Source organism: Pseudophryne corroboree, chromosome 3, assembly GCF_028390025.1.
Source record: "Pseudophryne corroboree isolate aPseCor3 chromosome 3, aPseCor3.hap2, whole genome shotgun sequence".
Taxonomy (NCBI): Eukaryota; Metazoa; Chordata; class Amphibia; order Anura; family Myobatrachidae; genus Pseudophryne; species Pseudophryne corroboree.
The window spans coordinates 271285237-271300938 of record NC_086446.1 but is presented as its reverse complement, the minus strand read 5'-3'; the positions used below and the strand labels follow the sequence as shown (position 1 = coordinate 271300938).

At 44.3% G+C, this 15702-nt stretch overlaps 1 pseudogene; it reads right to left on the bottom strand.

Annotated features, from left to right (window-relative positions):
* LOC135057243 (uncharacterized) overlaps positions 1-1857 on the bottom strand; it is a 98539-nt pseudogene extending 96682 nt beyond the window's left edge.
* Positions 1858-15702: the final 13845 nt, after the last annotated feature.

The window sequence follows — 15702 nt, the reverse complement described above, 5'->3', positions numbered from 1 at the left end:
CTAACCCACCAACGGTTCTTTACTTGCAGGGGGTAACAATATAAACAATACAATAGTATAATGGCTACAGTCAATGGTACATACTTGTTTAGTTTCGCCTGCGCTTCCCAGTCTGGTCCTCAGTCATCAGGGTAGATGACCTTAAGAGTTTGTGTGTGACCAGGCATGCAGCTGGCTCTTTTATACAATCTTCCAAAACCTAACACGATACTGTAATCTCTTTGTCCATTGGACACAGGGATGGTCATTTACAGTACAGGGGAGGTCATAGGTTGGTTTGAATAGGTGGTAAATACTCATACTACGCGCTAATGCGCAGGACCGCGGGAGCGACCATACGCAAATTGCGAATATGTGCACGCACAGCAGAATAAGTACGCGCACGGAGGCTATCTGTGTGTAGTTAGTACGTGATGTGTGTATTGCAATATTTTTCGACTTCGACAGAAGGAAGAAAGGTTGCATATGCTGAACTTATTACAAGCATTTTTTGTCTATTTGGACAGGAGTGAAAAACTTCTGGAAAACAAAGTATTTGTTTTACATCTAGGCATAAAGAAAGGTGGTGCACCCATGAAGCAAGCTATTGCCAGGTGTATCAAGGAGCTAATGATTTTTGTGTATGAGGAAAGGGGTCATAAAGTGCCATAAAATCTGAAAGCACACTCAACCATTGTTGTTGCAACTTCCTGGGTTAAGGACGCTCGGGTATCAACGAAAGACGTGTACAGTAGCCACCTGGTCGTCTGTTCACACCTTCTCTAGCCACTATGCTCTGGATTTGGCTGGCGCCCACTTTGACAGTGATGTCCTTGAAGGGGCATTGCGATGAATGCATAAAATTGGGTCATTAACCATAAATTTCTGTCTGTTGGACTATTTGTTACCATCCCTATATTATTATGCTTTGGTATATCCCAGAGTAATGGCTGCCATGAAGTAGTGTAGAAGAAAATAGCAAACTATATTTACCGATAATTTCGCTTCTTCAAGATACTTCATGGCAGCCTATAATATACCCTCCCTTTTATTCTGTTTTTTCACAGGAACCGAATGTGAGGAGACACTCAAAAGACTGAGGAGGAAGGGCAGGAGTAGCTATATATATCCTAAGTGTGCGGTCCCTGAAGTGTGAGAAAACTTCCTGTCTAGAACTAGGGGGATGGGATGCAATCCCAGAGTAATGGCTGCCAAGAAGTATCTTGAAGAAACGAAATCGGTAAATATAATTTGCTGTTATCTCCAACAATGTTTTTCCAATTATAAAAATTAACAAACATATATAAAAATTCTTAAACCATCCCAACCCCAGCCCACTAAACTGATCCCAACCTAACAAAACAAAAACATTCAAAGTAATTTGAGCATAGAAAAAACCCTCAAAGTCTTCCTCCTCCTCCTCCTCCTCCTCCTCCTCCCCCTCCCTTTATTCTCTTCCATTTGATGCAGAGTCTTCCATTTTGGTAACCAGCAGTGCTGTGGCCTCAGCTGATGTTCTTATAGGCCAGGTACCTTTGGGAGTGTTCTCCAGGTGGAGCTGATAAATGGGAACCCTCTAAATCGTCCTTGCTTCTCAGCTGTTATTGGTCGCTTACAGGCCTCTGCTGCCTCCATTCTGTCTGTGTGGCTTAGAATGAAATCAAAGTGTGGTAAGGATGGTGGGTTGTGGCTGTGTGGGGGTACAGTCTTAAGGGCTTCGACTGAGAGCCAATCGACCAGCTGGAAGAACGGATAGTGTCGTATGTAACCATTGACTCCGAGTCGTCTGGTGGGATCTTTCTGGAGGAGCACTTCAATGATGTCAAGTGCAAGTCTTTTAGGATGGTAATCAAGACTTCTGGTGATCATTTGGGTCATTATGACACCAAATGAAAACCGGTTGGCACTGTACTCCTTGCCAGCACACACCCCAGAAGCAGTGTAACCATGTGTTCCATTGAAGCCAGTTGCCCTCTAATCTCCAAGGATGTTCTCGAGTGCGAGACTGAAGTCAGTGTTCTTAATATGGCCCATTCCAGCCTCCAAGATGTTCTCTGGCTTGAGGTTACTATGGATTATGCCCTTGAAATGGAGGAACTCTACCCCACATATAAGCTTTGCTTAGTAGAACCTGGCACTAGGGATGGTAAGGCGGTGTTCCCTCTTCAGGAGCTGATGAAATCTCCACTTGCATACTGCATTCCAATTAGAAGATGCTCCTTGGTCTGCAGAGCAAAGTGGCCATGGATAAGGAAGGCCCTTCCATGTGTCAGTTCTAACACTCTCCTTTCCACAAATGCTAGTTCTTATTTGCCCCTGACTAGCAGCTATCTCTTCTTTATGACTTTCACGGCCACCATCTGACGGCTAGACAAATCTGCCAGCAAGACCTTTCCAAAGGTGACCCAGCATAGCTGATGGAAAAACGACAGTCTCTGGATGGTGTCGCTGGGGCAGGATGATGCAGCACTGCTGGTTCCTCTTTTCTCTGCATCTGCTTGATGTTCTTCTTTCTTCATCCTCTTATGTCCGGTCTTCTCCTCTCAGCTGGAAGAGAACGTCGTACATCTCTTCTTCCTTCCTGGAAGCAGATCTTTGCCTCTTCCTCATCAGGGGGGTCAGAAGGGATCCAGTTCTTCCTCTTGGACTCTGAAGTGGATGAAAACTTCTGCCATCTATTCTTCTCCTTGATTGGGAACATGATCCTGCCATGACCAGCCTTGCTCTACTCCTCTTAGACTCCTAATGATTGCTTCTTTCAAAGACATAGAAGCCCAATATTTGAAGGACTCAGACTTCCCCACACTCTAGGCAGAGGATAGGATTTACCTCAGTCGCCCTTTGTCCATTACAGAGTTGGATGAGGCTTTGAAGTCTACTCTTCCTGAGAAAAGCACTGGCCCAGACTGTTTTGTTTTCTAAAACATTTACAGATAAACTCCTACCTAAGATACCTCAGGCCTTCAATAAAATATATGAGGAGCGGTATTCGAGTCAATCCGTGAAGGCTCTAAATTACCTTAATATAGAACAAAGGAAGGTTCCAGCCTAGTGTCTCGGTTACTGCCCCATTTCATTACTCAATGCCAACATCAAACTATTTGCTAGGTTTATAGCTAACAGGGTGAAACCTCTGATTCTACTTTGACCAGGTGGGATTTGTACCAGGTTGAGATACTCAAGATAATACTACCAAGATCATTCACCTAATGCATTTGGCCTCTAATGGTATTTCACCAATAATACTTTGATCCACTGATGCCGAAAAGGCCTTTTTTAGGATAGACTGGCAATTTATGCATGGTTTGCTGACACAGCTGGTCCCAGGTCCTATCTTCTTCAGTAGCATTCATGCACTCTATTAAAACCCCTCTGCTAAAAGTAGGTTCAGTGGGGCTTTTTGTTTTGTGCCTGTGTATATTGCTAATGGCAGGGTTGCCCTCTTTCTAGCCTTATTATTGTAATCTGGATTGTTATTGTACTCTGACATTTTTTCTGGTGGGTGTGGAACATGTAGGAATGTGCAAGTTTTCCCACTGCATTTAAGAAAGATTGCAGAAGGGACAGATTGGTTAGGGAATGGCAGGTTGGAGGAAGCTTCGGAAGGTGAGACAGAAGATGAGAGCACGCTTACCTGTTTGTCACCATTACCTGTTTTCCAACAACATAGATTTTTGAGCAGATTTGTTATTAAATTTCACTGTCCCTCATTTTCTTTATCTAGATCTTCATTGTAATTCCCAAACCCCATGAGCTAAATTAGGAAAGTACATATAACCCCTTTGTGGACAGTATTAAAAGTGCACTTGATAAAAAGATTTGCCTCTTCTTAGCCTTGACAGCCATGAAGCTTTCTACCCTGGGTAATCTTAGGTTTATGTATCATATTTTCACAGCTTATTGGTTAGATGGATCCTGTGGGTCGCAGCCAAAAGATTTGTCCCTATATATCATGGGTGCCATGAATACTTTTATAAAACTATTGTTTATTTATTTATTTATTTATAGATGTATATCTGTCTATTCATATCTACCTTCCTACCTGCTGCTGGTTAGTTATACAATTTCAATTTTTTTTACAAATTGTGGGCTGCACCACTGTTAATGAGAATGCTACCAATGAATTCACTAGGAGCTGAGGCACTTCATGACCAGTATTACAAACGCCTGAGTTATACTAGTGAGACGCTCAATGTGTACACTTTTCCCATTAATATAATATGGTCAGCCCACATAAGTGCCCCCTCATAAATACAGGTATCCATGAATAACTAGAGTATTAAAGGGCCTTATTTAATAAAAAATAATTTAATTGGCAGCGCAACTTACCTGTTCAACTCATCATGATTTGCAATGATAAAACCTCAGCTATTGGAGCCATTTATCATTGTTCCTATGCTAGAGGACAAGTGCTCCGAAAATGTATACATTATATGCAGGGCCGGATCTTGCCCTTGTGGCGCCCCGGGCAAAAATAGGGGCGTGGCTTCATATGGGGCGTGGTCAGTTACGCCCCCATTTGTGCCCCCTGTAGCGCAGCTGAAAAAAAAAAATTATACTTACAATCCCCGCTCCTGATTCCAGACCTTCTCCTCCGCCGGCGCCGCTCTTCTCCTGTCCTCGGATGGTTGTGTCTGTCCTCGGATTTATGGGAGAGACGTCATTACGTCTCTCCCATAGCACAGCATAGACACTAGAGGTCAATTATGACCCCTAGTGTCTGTGCCACTATGCTGTGCGGTGCGCGATGACGTCATCGTGCACCGCACAGCACAGTCCTCTCCATGAAGGGAAACTAGACGCTTAGCGTCTGGTTCCCTTCAAAGCGGGGGACCAGCGGGTAGCACAGTGGCAGATCTTGCCATGGTGCGGCGCCCTCCGGATGGCGCCGGCGCCCTCTGGAAGGCGGCGCCCCGGGCAAAAGTACTGCTTGCCCGTGGCAAGATCCGCTACTGATTATATGTAAATTGCTGTCTGCTGATTTATCATGCAGGAGATTGCCCAATGCTGTTACAATCGGCAATCAAAAACAGTGAACACCAGACATCGATGACTCCAATAATCCCCAACTCTCCGATCAGAGTCATTTTTTGGTCGAATTGGTGAATCAGGGATTTTCAACATGTTAGCTTGTCCCAGTCCTCTGACCCAGGCGTCAGGATAACAGGGAATTTCTCCAATTCTCCCCTGATGTATGGGCCCTTTAATACGGAAGTACAGTAAACTGCAATATCTGCTTCATAAATAGGGTAGTTACTTAGAAATGCCTTTATCAAACAGTTTGTGCATGATTAGCGTAACACCGAATCTTGGCTCCTGTAGATGACTCCCAGATTTGATCTAATTCCCACACGGTGAGATTTCCACACACGGTGAGATTCCTCCTTTCGATTTTGACTATATAGTCAAAATCACAATGAAAGTTAGTGGAAATCGCAGGGTGTTAGGCAGTTTGCGATACCGATTAGATCCCAATGCGCACTCCCGCGGGGTCGGTATTGCAAGGCTAGATAGACTGTGCAGGCAAGTCAGTCTTGACTATCTTGTGTACTATGTAGTACAAATCATAGTCAAAATTGGCACTTAGTCAAAATTGTACTTAGACAAAATCAAAAGTACAGATAGTCAAAATCTGTGCTATCTGGGCTCAGGATACGGTCGTTAGGTCGACACAGCTTATGTCGACAGTCATTAGGTCGACCACTGAAGGTCGACATGCATGATGTCGACATGTACTAGGTCAAAAGGTCGACATGAGTTTCCACATGGACTACGATAGGAATGGTAACCTGGGCCGAGCAAAGCGAGGCACCTTGCCCGAAGCATGACGAGCCATGCGAGGGGACACGGTGCCCTAATTGGGGTTCCTCGTCACTTTACGAAGAAAACAACACCAAAATAAAGTCCAAAAACTCATGTCGACCTTTTCACCTGTCGACCTACTACATATTCACATAATGCCCATGCTGACCTTCAGTGGTCGACCTAATGACTGTCGACCTAAGTTGAGTCGACCCAACGACCTGTACCCGCATAGTCAAAATCGGCCATAGCAAGGATCTTTCGCTTTATATCCTCATATCCTCTACAAGCCATAATAAAATACTGCAATTGCTGCAAATAATTAAAGTGCAGTGTACTTTATGTGCCAAATTTCTGAACTACAGCATCAATTAACCTCTTTGCAACTTTTTTTTTTGTATTTTAGCTTATTTTGAATTTTAAGCGGTTAGCATTAGATTAACCCTCCTTTGGCAATGGTGTATAATGAGTGCCTGTTCTTATGTAGTGTCAAAGTCAGAAAAATATCTCTATGCACACTACCATATTTGCACCTCACACAGGTCCGTGCTGCGCATGCGTACACTCTCCCGTACGTGCGCATACTCACAGTCGCGGGCACCCGCAGGCGCATGGTATGCGTATTTACGGTAGAGTTTATGTGGTTGTAGCGTGCGACTCAATCATTACATATTTTCACTAATAATGTATTTTGTAGATCATGGTCCCTTTGATAGATTCTGAAAGTTTGGTTAATATAGAATGTTTATGAACAGAGGAATCCCTCTTTGTGTGATACGAAGGGTCAGACAGGAGTAATACAGTGGTGTTTAGTATCCATCGGAAGAATATTTAATTAGAAATATTCCGGTGTTGGTTTGAAGCAGATCAATCGCTCGTGCGAATAGTTATGGACATAAGAAGTTTATGAACATTTACTTTATTTGCACTTTATTACCCATGCGGCGGGAAACCCAGTTTCCCTCCCACCTGAGCAGTTGGAAATAGTCACAGCCCACCTGTATGAATCAACCTATGACCTTTTGTTATAATGCGAAGCCGAATTCCTGTGTCCAATGAACAATGAGATTGTAGGGACCATTGAATTGTATTGTGTGTGGGGCATAAATAGGCAGGCCGACCGTATCCAGTTCTCTCTCTTCAACGGTTCTCATTGCTGATAATCGGGAGCTGGATATCGAGGCGCATGCGATCGTTCCCCTTGTGCGTAAGTTTTCTCCGTAATCATATTGTCTTACTGTGAGCCATCTCTCTCTCTCTCTCTATCTCTCTCTCTCTACTCTTTCTCTCGTATTTTCCTTAAATTGTATTGTATTGTATTTCCTGTGTAGTTTATCTGGTTAGTTGGTTTATGTTATATTGTAGTGTATCATTTGTACTGTGATTCCTTTTGCAAGTATAATAGTTATAATACATATAATAGGTTTCGGACCCTAAGCCCAGGTATCTGTGTATTTTTTATAAGGGTTAAGTATTCTCTGAGCGTCGGTGACGCTCAAGCAGCTTTGTAGTTAATCAGGTTACACCAGGTTGCACTTACACTCTGTCTCTACACTAAGGTATACTGTGTATCTCATCGTTAAAGGTATAGATATAAAGGTTTAAACGTTGTAAGCGTCTGCACCGCTGGTGATCTCCTCGTGGTCCCGAGCGTACGCTACGCTATAGCGAATCATCACGTTAGTCGGCAGCCAATAGCGTGCCTGCCTGTGATCACTGGGCCGTAAGCGAACGTGACGCTTGAGCGTCTCGACTACGGTTGAGCGATCGCTACACAACTTGCGTACCCTTACGGTACTTCTTACGTAGATAGCGTACAGTGTTCTTAGACCTCTTAAGGTGTTTTATATACGATAAATATTCAGCTTTATCAATTGGCGGCTCGCCCGTCCTTCACATATCTGCACTAGGTAGATCAGCAGACATTATCCCTCAGCAAAAGGCGGGAGGTTGTATCCCTCGTAGTGCTGACAGGATAAGCGTCTGCTTCGCTTAGGTAAAGAGTGCTGAAGGAATCCGGGAACCGGAGGTAAGAACAAAACGCTAGTGTCTTTTAAAACTGTTTATTTTTCTGTCTTGCGTACACACGCACGCACACATATATATATCTGCATTTCTTTTTCTTTTTTCATTTTCGTATATCACTCTCCTGTCTGCCAGTTTTTATAGTTGATAGAAGTGCTAAAAGAGATTTGCCGTTATTTCATAGTTTAAGAGTAATATAGTTAAAAGATAGACAAACACACAGTTTTGCCTGGGAGATAAGGCGAAGTCAGTGTGTTTGTGTGGTAGATGATCAAGGATCATCTACATTGATAAAAGTATAAATTGTGTTACGGTGGATCTTTGCTTTGCGTATACGTGTCTCTAACAAAGACTTGCGTACGCAATCCAAAGGCCGACGCACGCAGCGTACGTTACGCAACGGAGCGTCCGGTTACGCCCACGTAGCTCAAGTCACGATAAGTTGATTTTTAACGCAAAGCGATAAATAACGCAAAGCGATAAATAACGCGAGGCGAGAAATAACGCAAGTCTATTTTTGGGTGTCCGAAATTTAGTTAACAGATCCTGCTCCTAATTGGTAACACACCTGATCTGAAGAAAAATTTCTGCGCAGAAATAGAAATAGAAACAAAAGTGTACATGTGATGAGTGAGTGTTTTTACAATTTTTAAAGGTTGAACCACAAGAAAAGTCGAGTACTCGTGAGGTACATGCGTGTAAGTGACGTGCACGGTGGCTAGGGAGGCATCTCTGGTTAAATACAATTTTGAGCATTAGAGTATAGCAGACCAGGAGGTCATACTGTAACAAGACCAGGAGGTCATAACAGACCAGGAGGTCCAGGTACAGCCGACAAGGAAGTCCGCTATACAGTTCACAGGCACAACACCGAGAAGGGTTGGTGCAACACCCATATAGGCCATATAAGCTCTGGCTGAAGGAATTCGCAGTCGTAAGTTTCGATTCCATTGGTCTTTCCGTACATAAGCTTAGTTGTTTGTGTACTGAACGACTGGACCGCACGTAAGTGTGTGCAGTAGTTAGTAATCTGACCTAATACCATTAGAGTAAAGGGGTCACAAACGCTATCTGTACACTCTAATGTGATTTGTGTAATTTTTTTATTTTAAGGGAAGTTCGCTGCTCACTCAGGAACTATCCAGCAACCAATAGTTACTGGAAAGAGTAAGTGTTCTTCGGATAACCCTCGCAGGTTCCAGTAAATAGAGGTTCAGGTCGCAGGGGCCCTAGGTCGAGTACGCCAGCACCATATCGGTGTGATCAGGTCGTATTGGTCGGCGTGGGCGAGTGAGTGGGGTACTCGGTAAACCGCCACCGTCAGCCTATTGTTGGCATTTGGTTTTGCGTAAAGGGTTGGCTAAATAAAGCAACACTTTCGAACTATGGGGGCCACTTGTTCAGGTAGGGGACGATCAACCTCGGTTCGGGTTGATTCAGTGGTCCGACCAATTGGGTCGGCCAGGTATATAATGTGTGAGAAATATGGAAGTCACACAGAAACTTTATGTGATGAATGGGAGAGAATGACTGTACATGACGGGGAGAAATTCCCAAGAATAGGGAGCTTCAGCTCAGAAGTGTTACAAAATTTAAGGAGGAGGATATGTCTCATAAAAGCAACAAAGAGACGAATCCAGCATTATGATTATTTACAGTTGTGGCAACAGGAAGGTGAGATACAGAGAGGTTTGGCTCAGGCGGCGGGATCTGGCTCTAACAGAAAACTGATTGCCACGGCCCCGCCGCCACCATACATATCAGGAGAGAAGTTGATTGCGGAGAAAGACGCACTAAGGTGTAACACAAAATCACTTAGTAACTGTGTAAATGTTAATGATAATGTTAACCCATTAACCCATGCAAGTATTAACCCGTGCAAGTTGTACCCTGTTTTGAACTTTCCTCAGGAGTGTGATCAAGAGGACGAATCGGCAACGATTTCAGCGCTCTCTCTAGCAGCCACCATAGCAGAGACCACAGTAGGCACAGCTCCACCCACGAGATTAGTAAAGGCCCCTAGCGGAGGGATAGGTGAGGTCGTATCAACTGGTAAGTACGGCACCATGCATTATGCTGAAACTATTTCACCACAGCCTGTAGAATCTACACAGAATGAGGTTGTTAGAATTACACCTGTTAGAGTAATAGCAGTGCCAAATGGGAAAACAGACGCATCAGGAGCCACTCCCATTAGGAACATTGCCATGTACACTCCATTTTCCCGAATGGAATTAAGGACCATAGTGTCTGAATTTCCTGACCCTAGAAAAGACTTAGTTGCCAGTCAAAAATACATCAGAGACTTAGGTAACACTGTAGAGCCCAACAATAAAGACTGGCAGATATTGCTGAGAGCATGTTTACCCTCAAATGTCGACGCAACTCAATTTTTAGCTGATTGCGGACTAGGTCATGATGTACCTCTTACAGATGTGTACAACCAAGATAATGTGAAAAGAATAAACTTGCAGCTAAAAGAGTATTTCCCAGCAGTAGCTAAATGGAATAAGATATTCTCCATTAAACAGAAGGAGTCAGAGACAGCTGCAGAGTATTTTCACAGAGCATTATTAGAAATGGCAAAATACACAGGTATAGAGGACATTAAAACAGACACAAACCATCGGGAAGTAGCAGTATCGGTACTGATGGATGGTTTAAAAGAGTCATTGAAGACTAGGGTACAGACCACGCAACCATGTTGGCGAGGTCTGTCTGTGGCTACTTTGAGAGAGGCTGCTATTGATCATGACAGAAACAACCCCAGACATAGGGAACAACAAGGTGACAAATTAATGTCAGTAAGTATACAGGCTCTGACCACAAGGCAGCCTTTGTTTGTATCACCAAATCCTGTGGGTAAGTCAAGTATGGTTACTTGTTATTCTTGTCACAAACAGGGACACATGGCACGAGATTGTAGAGTAAAGAATCCACGAAACTCATACCAAACCCCTAGACAACGACACGACACACGACATTGGGAGCAAGGTCCGCAGAAACGGAGTTATGAGCCACATACAGGGGAAACAAAAAGATATCCCCCAAACAGAGACTGGCATGCCTCTGGTAGTTCCCAACTATCTCCCTCACAAGTAGTTGCTGCCAGCGGGATTCAGGGAGGTCACCATACCCAATAGGGGTGTGGCCATACCTGTAATCTGCAGCCAGTAAAATTAATTGCCAATCTTGGAAGTGAACCCGAGATCGCAATTAATGTAGCTGGTAAAACTTTAAACTTTCTTGTAGACACAGGGGCGGCCAAGTCAGTGATAAATTCGACAGTGGGCATGAGAACCACTGGTAGGACAATTCCAGCCATGGGAGTAACAGGAGTAGTCCAGCACTACCCTGTTAGCAAACCAGCCGAGATTACAATAGGGCCTTTGCATACCAAGCATTCCTTTTTGCTGGCTGCATCGGCACCAACCAATCTCCTGGGAAGAGACTTACTGTGTAAAATGGGGTGCGTCATTTATTGTACTCCTGAAGGTGTATTCTTGGACATACCTGAGAAACACGCTCAGGAAGTGCGAGACATGTTAGACTCCCCATCAAAATTAATGTCACATACCATTATGACAAATAGGAATCCATCCCAAATAGAAGAGATGACATCTCAGATACCAGAGTCACTTTGGACAAAAGACGGACAAGACACTGGATTAATGGCAAACGTAGCTCCAGTAGTTGTACAAGTAAAAGATGGTAGGATAGCTCCAAAAATCCCACAGTACCCTCTGAAGCCAGAGGTGGAGTTAGGAGTTTACCCAGTAATAGAGCGCTTGCTACAACAGGGCATTCTGGTAAGAACGTCCAGCACTGCTAATAGTCCCATCTTCCCTGTGAAAAAGAGTGGGGGGAGGGGTTACAGACTAGTGCAGGATCTAAGGGGGATTAACAAAATAGTTGAGAGTCAGTTCCCCGTAGTGCCAAATCCAGCTGTCATCCTAATGCAAATCCCTCCCACTGCCAAATTTTTCACTGTTATTGACCTCTGCTCCGCTTTCTTTTCGGTACCTCTGCACCCTGACAGCCAATATTTGTTTGCATTCACATACAGAGGAGTCCAATACACGTGGACTCGATTACCCCAAGGTTTCATAGATAGTCCAAGTATATTTTCTCAGGCTTTGCATGATTGTTTACAGTCTTTCCAACCAGACAGTGGATCAGTATTGATACAGTATGTGGACGATTTATTACTGTGTTCAGATTCACTGGAAGCATCTCTGAAGGATACGAAACAGCTCCTGTTTCATCTTTCAGACACAGGACACAAGGTGTCCAAAGACAAGTTACAATTATGCCAAACTAAGGTAAAATATTTGGGACATTGTCTAACACAAGGACTGAGACACCTGACCGCTGATAGAATCCAAGCAATTAGAGACATGACTCTGCCACAAACCCAGCAACAGATCAGAACGTTTTTAGGAATGTGTGGGTATTGCCGTAATTGGATCCCAGGGTTTTCCATTTTGGCGTTACCTTTGCAGGAAATGGTCTCCTCAAACAAACCTGATAGGATTTCGCATACAGACGAGTCCGAAACAGCATTTGAGAGACTCAAACAGTGCCTAACGCAGGCACCAGCACTAGGTATGCCAGACTATGGGAAACCCTTTGAACTATACGGAACAGAAAGTGCTGGTTGCGCGGCAGGTGTACTAACCCAAAAGCACGGTGATGCCAGCAGGCCAGTTGCATACTACAGCGCTCAGCTAGACACGGTAGCGCGATCCCTCCCCACATGCTTGCGAAGCGTTGCTGCGATAGCATTGCTAGTGACAAAAAGCGAAGACGTCGTGCTAGGCCACAACCTCACAATCCATACGCCACATGCAGTATCAGCCTTGTTGAATTCTGCCCAAACCAGACACGTCTCATCAGCGAGATTTACAAGATGGGAATTGGCACTAATGGCCCCCGTAAACATCACCATAAGGAGATGCAGTGCATTAAATCCTGCAACATATCTCCCAGGTGTGCCTGGTCAGGCACAAAGGGTGGAAGGTGAGAGTTATGGGGAAGGAGGATTTAATACAAAGGAAGATACACATGATTGTATGGAATATTTGACCCAAAATTTTACCGCAAGGCCTGACATCAGTGACAACCCCCTGGAAGATGCAGAACTCACGTTCTACACGGACGGTAGTTGTCATAGACAGTCAGACTCGGGAGACTTGTGTACTGGATACGCAGTCGTAGATGACCAAGACACCATAGAAGCGGAACCGCTAGGCCCACCTCACTCAGCCCAGGTTGCTGAACTGGTCGCCCTAACCAGAGCATGTGAATTGGCTAAGGGTAAGTCAGCCAATATCTACACCGATTCTAGATACGCATTCGGGGTAGTCCATGATTTCGGAGCCCTATGGCGCCTCAGAAATTTCATGACGGCAGCTGGTACACCGGTAGCGCATGCAGCTCACATAAAAAGGCTTCTAACAGCGATACAGGAACCCGACAGAGTGGCTGTTATCAAATGTAAAGCACACACATATAGCCAAGACCCGGTATCACTTGGTAACAGCCGAGCAGACGAAGCTGCTAAGTTAGCAGCTGCTACCCCCATACAGACAGACACCACACAATTGATGGTATTTAATACCATTAACACACAGAAGTTGTGTGAAATGCAAAATTTGTGTTCCACACAGGAAAAGGCAGTCTGGAAGGCAAAGGGATGTGGCCAGGAGTCCTCAGGACTCTGGACGGATGGACATGGTAAACCAGTGGCCCCCAGAGCATATCTTCCATGTCTGGCTGAAGCAGCTCACGGGCTGACTCATCTAGGCGAGGAGGGAATGTGCAAATTGGTAAGAGCCTATTGGTGCGCCCCAGGATTCTCCTCTCATGCAGGTAAAAGAGCAATGTCATGCCTTACCTGTTTGAGAAAGAATATTGGAAAGGCAATACCTACAGAACCATCCCATATCCCACCTGCCGGCGGCCCTTTCCAGGTAATACAAATTGATTTTATACAATTACCCCCTTGTCGGAATTTGAAATATGTACTTGTTTGTATAGATGTTTTCTCAAATTGGGTCGAAGCATTTCCTGCAGCTACAAATACCGCTATGTTTACTGCTAAGAAAATTGTGCAGGAATTTGTATGTAGATATGGTATCCCTAGAATAATCGAAAGTGATAGGGGTACCCATTTTACAGGTGATGTCTTTCAAGGAATGTGTAAGTTGATGGGAATTGATAGCAAGCTGCACACTCCGTACCGTCCACAGGCGAGTGCGAAGGTCGAAAGAGTGAACAGCACTATTAAAAATAAATTGAGTAAAGTGATGGCAGAGACAGGATTGACATGGCCAGAAGCTTTACCCATTGTATTGTACAGTATCAGAACCACTCCCAGGTCCCCTCTTAATCTGTCCCCTTTTGAAATCTTGTTTGGTCGACAACCGCATGTCATGATTAACCCTCAGGATGATTTGAAATGTAACAATGAAGTAACTGTAAAGTACTTGATTAACATGAGTAAACAGTTAAGGAATCAAAATGATAATCTGAAGTTGGTGATTCCTGATCTACCTGATAGTAATTGTCATGACATTAAACCTGGGGATTATGTAATGATACGGAATTTTCTACGCTCAGGTTGCCTTATTGACAGATGGGAAGGACCATACCAGGTCTTATTGACTAGCACTACGGCATTGAAGGTTGCTGAGAGAGAGACTTGGGTCCATTCATCCCACTGCAAGAAGGTTGCTGATCCAGAGAAGTCCCGTGATAAGGAACAGACGGTAGAGGTTGTATCACTGGAGTGTCTGTTCCAGGAGGACTGAGGCGGCACCTGAGCCTTGAAGACCGAGAGCTGTTGTCGACTCCCCACTCCCTTTTATTGTTTTTCTCCACTTCCCATCCCCTCTCCCTCAAATTTATTTTTCCTCCTTCTCATTCTTCTCCGTTTCCTCCTATAAGATGGACTTGCCCCAAGAGACTGTGATCCGGATTTTCCTGTTGACCATGATGTTGACCAGAGCAGTCTGTTCCGGCGAGAGTACCATGGAGGTCGATAGAGGTTCTGGAATGGGTTCTGATGATAAAGATGGAGGCGTAGTTTTCCAAGATCAACCTAACCAACAAGCAAAGGCGAGTATCAGAAAACGATCCGATAGCATTGATCATAGAAGAAATTGTGACGGATTGTTAGCTGAAGAAAACTGTATCTGTAGGCTCTGTAACAATGTCATTGAGGATGGGTGCATAAAGAAATGCCAATCCAGTTTTAATATCCATATGGACCGGCATCCATTGAGTGACTATCACTCCTTAGTGGGTAATGTGTTAAACAAAACAGATTGTTGGGTATGCTCTCAAGTACCTCAAGGTCATAGCAAATCAGGGCTAGTACCATTTCCTTTAACGATAGGGGAGGTACTTGAGTTAAATGGTGGGAGACCGGTGGACAGGAGGTTTAATATCTCCAGCCCTCCTAGTTTGAAGCTCCACCAATACCATGTGGATAGGTCCCTATTATGTTTCAACATCTCCAATCCCAGAAAGCCGGGAAATTGGGAAGTGTCATGGAGTAACCACACCATGACCTTTTCACATAGAGCAGATAGAATGCCTACAGATACAGAGCTTGTACGCCACATAGCCAGTAGAGGAAAATCTTTCCGGTATAGATACACCTTAGGAAATAGGATTACTAGAGTTGGAGAAGTATCACCAGGATACTGTGCACATATCGTACAACCTGATACGTGCATTAAGCAGATGGAAGAATTAGGGTTAGGAGATTTCACCTGGAAGGTGTGTAATATGGTTATGTCCTTCTCCGTCCCATATGTTCTCCCCGATGATGCATATTTCATATGCGGGAGAAAGGCGTACAAGTGGCTTGCCCCAAACTCTGAAGGATTG